General features: G+C 47.8%; 1 protein-coding gene and 1 pseudogene across 7 annotated transcripts in view; both read right to left on the reverse strand.

Annotated features, from left to right (window-relative positions):
- Nucleotides 1-11,802, reverse strand: part of LOC137627752 (homeodomain-interacting protein kinase 2-like) — a 162,152-nt gene that overhangs the window by 40,902 nt on the left and 109,448 nt on the right. The window lies entirely within an intron of this gene.
- On the reverse strand, nt 190-308 carry LOC137630134 (5S ribosomal RNA; annotated as a pseudogene).

Consider the following 11,802-nt stretch of genomic DNA (forward strand, 5'->3'; position numbering starts at 1 on the left):
CCACCGGAACTTGGGCCGCCCCACAGGGAACTTATCCTGAGGCGACCGTTCGGGACTTTAGACGGGTCAATGAGGAAAAGACCTAGGAAACGTTCCAAGGTAGGGCTGAAAGCTCTGCTTGACTGAGAACAGGTACTGCGACTCTCCTCAGCCTTGCCACAGTCAACTGAAGGGAAGGCTCGGAGGAGGAGGCAACAGCATCTGGCGTCCCCAGGCGGTCACCCATCCAAGTACCGACCAGAACCGACGTTGCTTAACCTCGCTGGACGGACGAGAAGCGGTGTTTTCAACGTGGTAAGGCCGTTGACTCAATATCATGGCTAGATACACCAGATGTTGAGGCAGAAGTAGAGAAGGCTCCTAGCAAATTACCATGATCCCTCACTCATGGTAAGGATCCAGAAGCTTGTCCCGGCGTTGAAGAAGGTCGAACCCGAGCCTACCGGAGTTGACCAGACCTCCAAAAGGCGAAGGAGGCGGAAGCCTGCTCCTGAGCGGCCATGAGGAAAGCAGGGAGAGTTCTCTGGGGAAAAACCTGCGATGCCGCGGCGGGATCGCCACACCGCATCTTAAGTCTAGGCTGAATTCCAAGAGCTTCTTGGAAGATGGATGGAATGGAAACTGAAAGTACCCGTCCTTCCGATCCAGTGCCTAAGGAGTCCTGCCGCCTCGTTACCAGTCTGACCGATTCTGCTGTTCCACGGTGGACGAAGTTTGTTCGACAAACTTGATCAGAGCTGAGAGGTTGACCACGGAATTCCCGTCTCAGATGCTTTCCTACGAGAAAGGATCGACTGAAGAAGCCGGGGGGTGAAGCCGTCTACGACCCTATGGAGGACCTTCTCCTAAGGCATGGATCATTCTGCCCAAACGGGCAAAACTCTTGCCGACCCCATGGCATAGAGGTTCAGTGACACTGAATTCGCTGACAGACGGAGAAATGGTAAGAGCGAGGCGCGATATCCTTGGCTGATCACGGAGATTGTGCAGGAATCGGCATCGGGAAGCTGTTATCCGGATGAGTAACCTTAGGCATCCTCCCAGCGTGAGACCTGCAAGGGGGGGGGTTGCCAATCCTAGAATTTGTGAACTCTGCCGCTCCCTCTAGGATTATGCCCCCCAGGGAGAGCCTCCCGTGCTACCTGTTCCTGACAGGAGGGAACTGCTATCGGACACCTTGTCTTAGCTGCCGTAGCCGGTCCGATAACTTAGGCCGACGAGGCTGAAAGAAGAGGCGTCGGAGGCCTGCAGGGTCTGGAAGAAAGCGCGTTGGAGGAGTGAAAAACGGATGTCGACTTCCTCCGCACAACCGCTGTCCATGTCTCTGTCCTTGGGCACAAACAAGCTCTTCCCAAGGATGGAAGAGTGTCTGAGCTTGTCGACATCCACGGATGAGACACCCGAGAGGAAGCCCTCGGTCACTGCGTCTAGATGGTCCAACATCGGTGCTTGAGCCCGAGAGGAGGAAAGTACCCATGATTTTCCTGGAGCTTCCTTGTACAAAACCTCGGGTCGCAACCGAGGAGGGAAAGGACCTGGTAAGCCCCTTCCATGAGATGGAGAAGAGGAAGGGGTAAACCAGTCACCCCTTGACCGACGGAGAAATCTTGAACGGAAAGCTCCCTGGCAAGACCCTTCCAGGGAATGACGAGGAAGGGCTAACCCAGGTTCTGGAAAGAAGAATGTTGGTCAGACCTCCCTGAAGATTCTTCCTGCTCTTGCATGTGCCATGCTCTGCGTTTACGGGGTGAAGACCGTGTTCTGGAAATACGCTCCAGAAGACTCGCCAGGCTGGCCATGTTGGGAAACCCCGACGGGAATCACGGTCGCAATCGCCTCGGCGCTCGCGCGATGGTAAAACAATGGTTTGCGCATGGCCGAACGTGGAAGTGCCCATGCACGGGGACGCAGACGAAAGTGCGCGGAAGGAGGGCGAGCGTGGAAAGGGCTAGAGCTGGTGGTCAGAATCCGAAAGTTCACAGGCGAGCGATGACCCGTAGGCGAGCAATGGATACTGCCGACGTTCGCGCGATGGAACACCGTCGGTTCGCGCGACGGAACACCGTTGGTTCGCGCGACGGAACACCGTTGGTACGCGCGATGGAACACCGTTGGTACGCGCGACGGAACACCGTTGGTACGCGCAATGGAATACCGTTGGTTCGCGCGCGGGCGAACATTGGAGAGCATGTGCGCGAGCGCGCATGTGCGTAGGCGCGTGGGCGTGCGGTCGCGTGGGTTTGTGGTCGCACGGGTGAGCGCAGGCGGTCGGGAGACCGATGGCGCGTAGGCGGGCGATGGCGCGTAGGCGGGCGATGGCGCGTTGACGAGCGATGGCGCGTTTTGGCGAGTGATGGCCCGTAGGTGAGTGATGGCGCGCCGGCAAGCGTTGGCAAGCGACGGCGCGTTAACAAAACGCTAGCGCGCGGGCGCGTAGGCGATCGCTAACGCGTAAGAGACTAGGGATGGTTAGCGCGCATCGCGCTAAACAGAAGGCGTGCAGGTGCATCAGGAAGGTGAGCGCTGAACCGAGCTGTCAATCAGGCGATCCTGGACGATCAGGAAAAACCGTTGGCGCCCATTGGTGCATGGCAGGAAAGGGCGCGCAGATGTGCGCTGGCGATAGAAGAAAGCTGGCGCACAGAGTAAAGGTGAGCGCTGGCGAGCAGGAGGAAGATCTACGGCAAGACTCAGCTACCGGAGATCGTGGTCCACAGCAGGCGAGCGCTAGATCGCTACTGATGGTGTCCAGGGGACCTGACACGCGTGGCAGATCGATGGCGATCGTTGACGCGCAGGAGATCGCTGACGAGCAGGCGAACGTTGACGCGTCTGTGGTCGCTGGCGAGCTGGTGATCGCTGGCAAGCAGAAGGCAACGCGTGGAATCCTGTGCGTAGAAGAAGAGTCCTTGTCCAAGACCTGAACCGAAGTTCTAGATTGCGCGGGCGAACGTGGGCGCGTAACAGGAATCAACAGGAACAGCAGAGACGATCATCAGGAGAGCGCTGACGAACAGGAGAGCGCTGACGAACAGGAGAGAGCTGGCGAACAGGGGAGCGCTAGCGATCAGGAAAACGCTGATGAGCAGGAGAGCGCCTGTGCGCTAACACTGAGCAGGAAAGAACACTGCAGAAGGGCGCGCAGGGGAACCCTGACACGCAAGGGAAGCACCCCCGTGGGAGGCAACCCTTTGCCCCGAAGGGACCGTTGTCCGTCGGAAGACCGCTGTTCGTCGGAAGACCGTTGTTCGTCGGAAGACGAGGTCAGACTGCTGTCCATCTGCACCAGGGGCGGAAGGTCAAGAAGGAGCTGCAGGCTGCATACGGAGATTCAAAAAGGCGCCTCTTAGCACCCTTATAGGGAGATGGGAGGCCCTTACGACGTAGCGGACGATGAGCCTTACGGCGAAGGCGGCCAACAGCAGAAGAGTCCTCCGAAGAGGAGTCTCTATGAGTGTACTCTCTCGCGAATGAAAGAGAAACACTTCGTAGAAGAGACGGGTCAGCCAGTGACCTAAAAAGAGCAATCCTCCGAAGAGGGGCTCCTGCAGTTGCCCAGCCCCTTGAGCGTAACTGCAGGTGCGACCGCTCAGCGCCAAGAGCATAGTCGCACGAAAAAAAGGCAAGAGAAGAACCCCCCAAAGGGGAAAAACTCAAGCCTGGACAGGAAAACTTCCCTCGGAAGGAAAGTTACCCACCCAAGGAGGCGAGCCTCCTGAGTGTTCTAAAATGAACTGGAGAGCTGTCAATCGTCACGGGAGTACTTCCAGGAGAAGGAGACACGCCCCTGACGAAGTTCTATAGGGGAGGCAGCAACAGCCGAATCCCCAGGCCTCAACAAGACGGCTCACTCCGATGTCACATTACAGAAACGAACTAGATCGGTAACTGTGAAAAATAAAAACAAAAATCATTAGTTAACATTCATTCCCCCGGGAAGGCTCCGAAGAGGAATCCCGAGGGAAAGGAACACAAGAATTACACAACAGGCACGTGCCCTCACAACCACTTACACTCACGGAAGGAGAGCTGTAACCAACACAAAATTATAACAGTAATAATAATTATGTAACTATGTAATTATGTAATTTAAAAATGAATGAACACTAAAGAAAGAACGAAAACCCCGAAAGGAATCGTTCTACAAAGCTGAAAAAACAAATACAATTAGATTCATAAACTAATTGAGACAAAACGTACGGCGTAGCAACCCCACCCACACGGGGAGGAAGCTACTCAGACGTAGTAAAAGTAACATAGTAAAAGGGTGAACGACCTCAAAGAGAGAGAGAGAGAAAGACCGAAGTCAAACTCGATCGCGACCCATGAAATTACACCATGGTGGCCTAACTGCCGAAGGCTCCACGGAGATATCGTACACTACACACACAAGCACAAACTCTGAAAAGGAAACTTACTGATTTCTATACTCAAATATATACATAAACACGAAAAAATGTTTACATATATATTGAGTAAAAGAAAAGTAAGTGATCAAGTAGACAAAAAAAAACAATGGCTGCCAAGCGAGGACAAAGACAGAGACGTCTGTCCATGTCCGAGCCAAAAGTGAAAGTGAAGCAGTTCACCAGTGTGTGAGGGGGGGAGGGGTAGCTAGCTACCACTCCCCTACCCCCCTGCTAACTAGCGCGGGGGTGATACACCCTCGTTAAATTCTAATGGCTCGCCATTTCAGCTACGCTAAAAGGTAAACCCAATGTAAATAGCGTGGTTTGTATTTCGGTTACTGAACAAACACAACTTTCCAACCCAATCTAAATGCAAAAAAATGCAAATCTATTAAGGTTTACAGGAAATCTTTAGATAATGTACTGGACTTCCAGTTAACATATTTGACACAGAAAGTGATTTATGCAGCATCTCATAATACTAGACTAAAAAAAATAGGAAATATAACAAACTGGATTCCAAACCAATGCTCAGCTAATTACAGAACTGCTAAAATTTTGTCACGCGTAACCAGCATAATTATTACAAAATTATCAAATTTTCATCTTTTTGTTACATAAAAAAATAGTATAATTTTCATAACCTTTTTATTTATGCATATGAAAAATAGTGTAATTTTAATGAAATTTTTAATTTCTATACTCACCCATGTTAATATTGTTTCTGCAAAAGCTCAGTTTATAGACATTTACCTCTAAAATTTATAATAATTCCCTATGTTCTTTCCTTTCAAAAGACATATGCCACAAGTAAATTAATGAGACAAAATAGAAGTTAATGGCAAGAAGGACCTTCATTTCAGTTTCAAACTCAAACTATTTCAAACTATAAATAATTGAACTACAGAGCTAACAGCCACTATAGGATGTAGTGCCCAGAAATTTTGATAAGAAAATCAGGATTCTTCAAAATAATGTTCAGTGAACACAAACATGGTAATCCATTGAATGCCTCTAAAACTATTTCCAAAGAATTATTTCAGCAAAATGTTATTTTTATAATAAAATAAATTTTTGAATATACTTACCCGGTGATTATATAAGCTGCAACTCTGTTGCTCGACAGAAAACTCTACGTTAAAAATCCGCCAGCGATCGCTATGCAGGTAGGGGGTGTACTTCAACAGCGCCATCTGTCGTGCAGGTACTCAGTACTCAATGTAAACAAAGAACTCAATTTTCTCCTCGGTCCACTGCGTCTCTATTGGGGAGGAAGGGAGGGTCCTTTAATATATAATCACCGGGTAAGTATATTCAAAAATTTATTTTATTATAAAAATAACATTTTTCAATATTTAACTTAGCCGGTGATTATATAAGCTGATTCACACCCAGGGGGGTGGGTAGAGACCAGCAATAAATGTTTACATTATTATGAGCTAAGGATTTTTTATTTCATTTTAGCAGTTATCAAAATAACAAACTTAAAATAAATAAGTACCTGGTAAGGAAGTCGACTTAAACAATTACTCTGCCTTTTTAAGTACGTCTTCCTTACGGAGCCTCGCGATCCTCTTAGGATGCTGAGCGACCCCTAGGAGCTGAAGTATCAAGGGTTGCAACCCATACAACAGGACCTCATCAAAACCTCTAATCTAGGCGCTTCTCAAGAAATGACTTTGACCACCCGCCAAATCAAGTAGGATGCGAAAGGCTTCTTAGCCTTCCGGACAACCCAAAAATAATAATAAAACATTTCAAGAGAAAGATTAAAAAGGTTATGGAATTAGGGAATTGTAGTGGTTGAGCCCTCACCCACTACTGCACTCGTTGCTACGAATGGTCCCAAAGTGTAGCAGTTCTCGTAAAGAGACTGGACATTCTTAAGATAAAAAGACGCGAACACTGACTTGCTTTTCCAATAGGTTGCGTCGATTATACTTTGCAGAGGTCTATTTTGTTTAAAGGCCACGGAAGTTGCGACAGCTCTAACTTCGTGTGTCCTTACCTTCAGCAAAGCTTGGTCTTCCTCATTCAGATGGGAATGAGCTTCTCGTATTAACAGTCTGATAAAATAGGATAAAGCATTCTTTGACATAGGCAAAGATGGTTTCTTAACTGAACACCATAAAGCTTCAGACTGGCCTCGTAAAGGTTTAGTTCGTTTTAAATAGAACTTAAGAGCTCTTACAGGGCATAAGACTCTTTCTAGTTCATTTCCAACCATACGATAAGTTTGGAATATCGAACGATATTGGCCAAGGCCGAGAAGGCAGCTCGTTTTTGGCTAGAAAACCAAGTTGTAGAACATGTAGCCGTTTCGGATGAGAATCCGATGTTCTTGCTGAAGGCATGAATCTCACTGACTCTTTTAGCTGTGGCTAAGCATACCAGGAAAAGAGTCTTTAAGGTGAGATCTTTCAGGGAGGCTGATTGTAGCGGTTCGAACCTGTCTGACATAAGGAATCTTAGTACCACGTCTAAATTCCAACCAGGTGTAACCAAACGACGCTCCTTCGTGGTCTCAAAAGACTTAAGGAGGTCCTGTAGATCTTTATTGTTGGAAAGGTCTAAGCCTCTGTGACGGAAGACTGATGCCAACATGCTTCTGTAACCCTTGATAGTGGGAGCTGAAAGAGATCGTTCTTTCCTCAGATATAAGAGGAAGTCAGCTATTTGAATTACAGAGGTACTGGTCGAGGATACGGATTCTGACTTGTACCAGTTTCGGAAGATTTCCCACTTCGATTGGTAGACTCTAAGGGTGGATGTTCTCCTTGCTCTAGCAATCGCTCTGGCTGCCTCCTTCGAAAAGCCTCTAGCTCTCAAGAGTCTTTCGATAGTCTGAAGGCAGTCAGACGAAGAGCGTGGAGGCCTAGGTGTACCTTCTTTACGTGTGGCTGACGTAGAAGGTCCACCCTTAGGGGAAGTGTTCTGGGAACGTCTACTAGCCATCGAAGTACCTCGGTGAACCATTCTCTCGCGGGCCAGAGGGAAGCAACTAACGTCAACCTTGTCCCTTCGTGAGAGGCGAACTTCTGCAGTACCTTGTTGACAATCTTGAACGGAGGGAATGCATATAGATCTAGATGTGACCAATCTAGGAGAAAGGCATCTATATGAACTGCTGCTGGGTCCGGGATTGGTGAGCAAAATATTGGGAGCCTCTTGGTCATCGAGGTTGTGAAGAGATCTATGGTTGGCTGGCCCCAGGTGGCCCAAAGTCTCTTGCATACATCCTTGTGGAGGGTCCATTCTGTTGGAATTATTTGTCCCTTCCGACTGAGACAATCTGCCATGACATTCAAGTTGCCTTGGATGAACCTCGTTACTAGTGATATGTCTAGACCTTTTGACCATGTGAGGAGGTCCCTTGCGATCTCGTATAACGTCAGAGAGTAGGTCCCTCCTTGCTTGGAGATGTACGCCAAAGCCGTGGTGTTGTCCGAGTTCACCTCCACCACTTTGCCTTGAAGGAGAGACCTGAAGCTTTTCCAGGCCAGACGTACTGCCAGTAGCTCCTTGCAGTTGAAATCCATTGTCCTTTGACTCGAGTTCCATATTCCCGAGCATTCCCGACCGTCTAATGTCGCACCCCAGCCTACGTCCGATGCGTCCGAGAAGAGAACGTGGTTGGGAGTCTGAACAGTCAGGGGAAGACCCTCTCTTAGGTTGATATAGTCCTTTCACCAAGTCAGACAAGACTTTATCTTTTTGGAAACCGGGATCGAGACCGCTTCTAGCGTCTTGTCCTTTCTCCAGTGAAAAGCTAGATGGTATAGAAGAGGACGGAGGTGTAGTCTTCCTAGTGACACAAATTGATCCACGGATGACAGTGTCCCTACCAGACTCATCCACAGCCTGACTGAGCAGCGTTCCTTCTTCAGCATCTTCTGGATGGATAGCAGGGCTGGGGGCTGATCGTCTTGTTCAGCAACGTCCTCATCAGAGGGTTCCTCATCCGAAACTGATGAGGAAAAGGCAACGGAGTGGGCAAGGTCTGACTCGCTGAATCCGGTCGCACTGGTGGATGCGTGACGGAGCCGGACGCAATATCATGGAACTGCTGCACAGTCTGTGAAACTGTCAACAACCATGGGTGCGCGAGGAAGCACAGCGTCAACCCGAAACTGTCTAGACCGTCTGGGTTGTGCAGTTAACACCCTACCGGGTTGCTGAGGTTGACGCACTGCGTCACAACAAGTCACCTCTGCTGGTTGTTGAACGCTCCTGAACGTCAACAACCACCTCCGAGCGTCGCTTAACGTCAACGTGCGGCTGGCAACCCACACCGGGTCGCATCGGTGGAGGAACCACCTCAACTGGCAGACGCGAGTAGGTTACCTCAGCATCAACAGGGCGCACAACCGACCGGTTGGAAGGTTGTTGGCCAGAAGGTTCTTCTCCGCATTTAAGTCCTCTATCAAGGACGCAAGCTTGGACTGCATGTCTTGCAGCAAACCCCATTTAGGGTCTACGGGAGCAGGTGTGGCAACAGACGGGGTTAGCGACTGAGGCGGAACCGTTTACCATCCCTGAAAGCCTTGTTATGCGTGACATAATAGTACAGCAAAACTTCAAAGGCTCGACAACAGCTGAGAAGTTGACCTGTAAACAACTTGGAGCGTCTCCTGGCTAGGCGCCAGGGAGAGTCTACCAGAATTGAGAAGTCTATCTGGGCAGAGGCATGAACTCCCAAGCCGAGAACTTCTCTCGTGTCATATCAGACTCTCGCTCTATAAACCAGTTTAAAAGAAGGGAAAGCAAAGGCTGTATCCCCCAAACTCCTCCTGGTGAAAAACCAGTCGCCTAGCCAACGTAAAGCTCTCTAGGAGAGCGAGAGAGCACTAGCTTAAAAACAACGGCTTCGAAGTAGCTAGGCCTAGTGTAAGCTCTGACGTTTAGGCGAACGAGGAGCAGCAGTTACAAAAAGATCTGGACAAAGATCCTTAAAAAAATCATCATGATTTAATTAAAGTCCATAGGGGGCTAAGCAGCTTTAGGCTCCTCTCCATCTGACAGAGTCCTCAAGGGAATATCAGTAGGAGGGAGAACAGCAACTTCCTCATCTACAGGAACCTTGTCCGATAAAAGCTGAGTCTCTCACTGGTGCATTAGTAGCGGACCAGAACGCAACGTCAAGTAACTGCTTGACAGTCTGTGAACTGTCAACAACTGAACTGTCAACCACAACAGGTGCGTGAGGACGTACAGCGTCCACTCGAGACTGCTTTGACTGCCTAGACTGAGCAGTCAAAACAACTCTAGAATGCGGAGGTTGACGCACAGCGTCAAAACAAGTCAACTCCGATTGTTAGTGAACGTCTAGAACGTCAACAGGAGCATCAGCCAGTGGCCTAACGTCCAAATGCGGCTGAAAAACGAGTGTGGTTCTAAACAACCTGACTGACGTGACTAAGCTACGCCAACGTCAACAGTAAGCACAAAGGAACGTTAGGTTGGCTGAAAGCCAGGATATCGATGAGATAAACGGCTAGACTCAACGGACTACAGGTTAATCGGCAGAATAGTCTTCCATAAGGGAGGCAAGCATATACTGCATGTTTTGCCATACAACTCCTTAAGGATCAACGGAAATGGTTGTGGTAATAGACGAGGGTAACGTCTGTGACCGCAACACTTTGCCTACAAAAAGAGACTTTCGGAGTCTGTGTTACGCTTTTGTTAGGCGGCGAGCAGTTATCCGATGACTGCATAGGGTCAGAGCTGTCCTAATGGCTGTAACCAGGACGCTGGACCTGTCCTGAAAGGACTGACTTTCGCTTAAGGGCTTCGAAACCTTGTGACAGGTTTCTTATGCGAAAAGCCTACGGATGGCGAGGAGAAACAACGTCTCTCGTCTTATGGTAGGGGAGATCTTGGTAAGAAACACCCGATACCATAGAGGGAAAACGTCTGTTCCTTGGTCAAGGCCTCTCGAACCCATAAGTCTTTTGACATTACTTCTCCCCTGGGCTTGGGAGCTTGCAAGAGGTCCCGGACTAGGTGAACGACAGGCACGAACAGACGAACCCTCGGACGCAACACTGTAACACTTAGCGCCTCGGACGCAACACTGTAACACTTTGCGCATATCACTTTATCACTTCGATTTTCTGTTTTGCACTTATTTCTACCTGAAACACGCAATTCTACCCTTCATTAAAAGGTAGTAATTGCGAAATAAGTCGTATAATGCAGCTCATAATACCAGCAAAAAACAGAAAACATATTTTAAGATAAAAAGAAAAATCAGTGGCTGGGAAAGAGACTAAACACTAGTTCATATAACTACGTTTTCAATCTCTCACCGCACATAGCCTGGGGACGAGAATAAAAACCTAAAAACGTTTTATCCTTCCTCCCCGTACAGAGACTAGGGACGAGAGTAACACGAGAACAACGTTACCCGCTTGAACGGAACGTTTTCTCTTCTCTCTCTCCCTCCGTCTCTATCTCTCTCTCTCTTTCTCTCTTGATTTCGCACCTAAGAGAAGAGCCCAATTATATATCGTCAAAAAAACATGTTATTTGACTAAAGGAAAAAACTGAAAGGTTTTTCAAATAAAAAGTTCCTTTAAATTAGAATTTAAAACATTTAACCTAAGAAAGAAAGAACAAAACGTCAGAATCGATTTACTCTTACTGCAAAGTGAAACCGTGATACACACTCTCTCTATCGTAACGATAGAGCGCATGTTGAACGTCCTGAACGTCAACAACTGCGTAGCATAAAAAACTAAACGTTAGTTCATCTTTGAAAACAGTACGAAGACTATCAAAGAAATTCTTTCATAAAATATTACATTTAAAAAGTTTTAAATCCTTTAAAAGCTAAAGACGATATAAAGGGCTCAATGTTGATTAACTTTGGTTTCCAAGTTAGGACCGCCTACTCTCAGGAAAGATCTATATAAACAAAGCATTAAAATTTATTTTATATGTTTATAAAAAATGGAAAGAGGCCTAATAAAGGCGGAGAGATATAAAATATATAGAGGAAAATCTATAACGTGATAAGATAATTACTAAAAGCCTAAACACACTTCCGTCTAAGGGAAGGGTCGGCCATTTAAAAGTGAAAGAAAGTCCATACTCTCTTTGTCACCATAATTAAATCTATCCAAAACGAGTTCAAGTTTTGAGATGAAGATAAAACACCTGCATAGCGAAAGCTCAAAACTAGAATAGTGTACTTCACCAATAGTTGTGAAAACAAATCCAGTTAGTAACAGCGAATTAGTAGGTCTTGCCGGTAGCCCGACAGAGAGAAAATTGAGTTCTTTGTTTACATTGAGTACTGAGTACCTGCACGACAGATGGCGCTGTTGAAGTACACCCCCTACCTGCATAGCGATCGCTGGCGGATTTTTAACGTAGAGTTTTCTGTCGA

Source organism: Palaemon carinicauda, chromosome 2 (genome assembly GCF_036898095.1).
Source record: "Palaemon carinicauda isolate YSFRI2023 chromosome 2, ASM3689809v2, whole genome shotgun sequence".
In the NCBI taxonomy this organism is placed as follows: domain Eukaryota; kingdom Metazoa; phylum Arthropoda; class Malacostraca; order Decapoda; family Palaemonidae; genus Palaemon; species Palaemon carinicauda.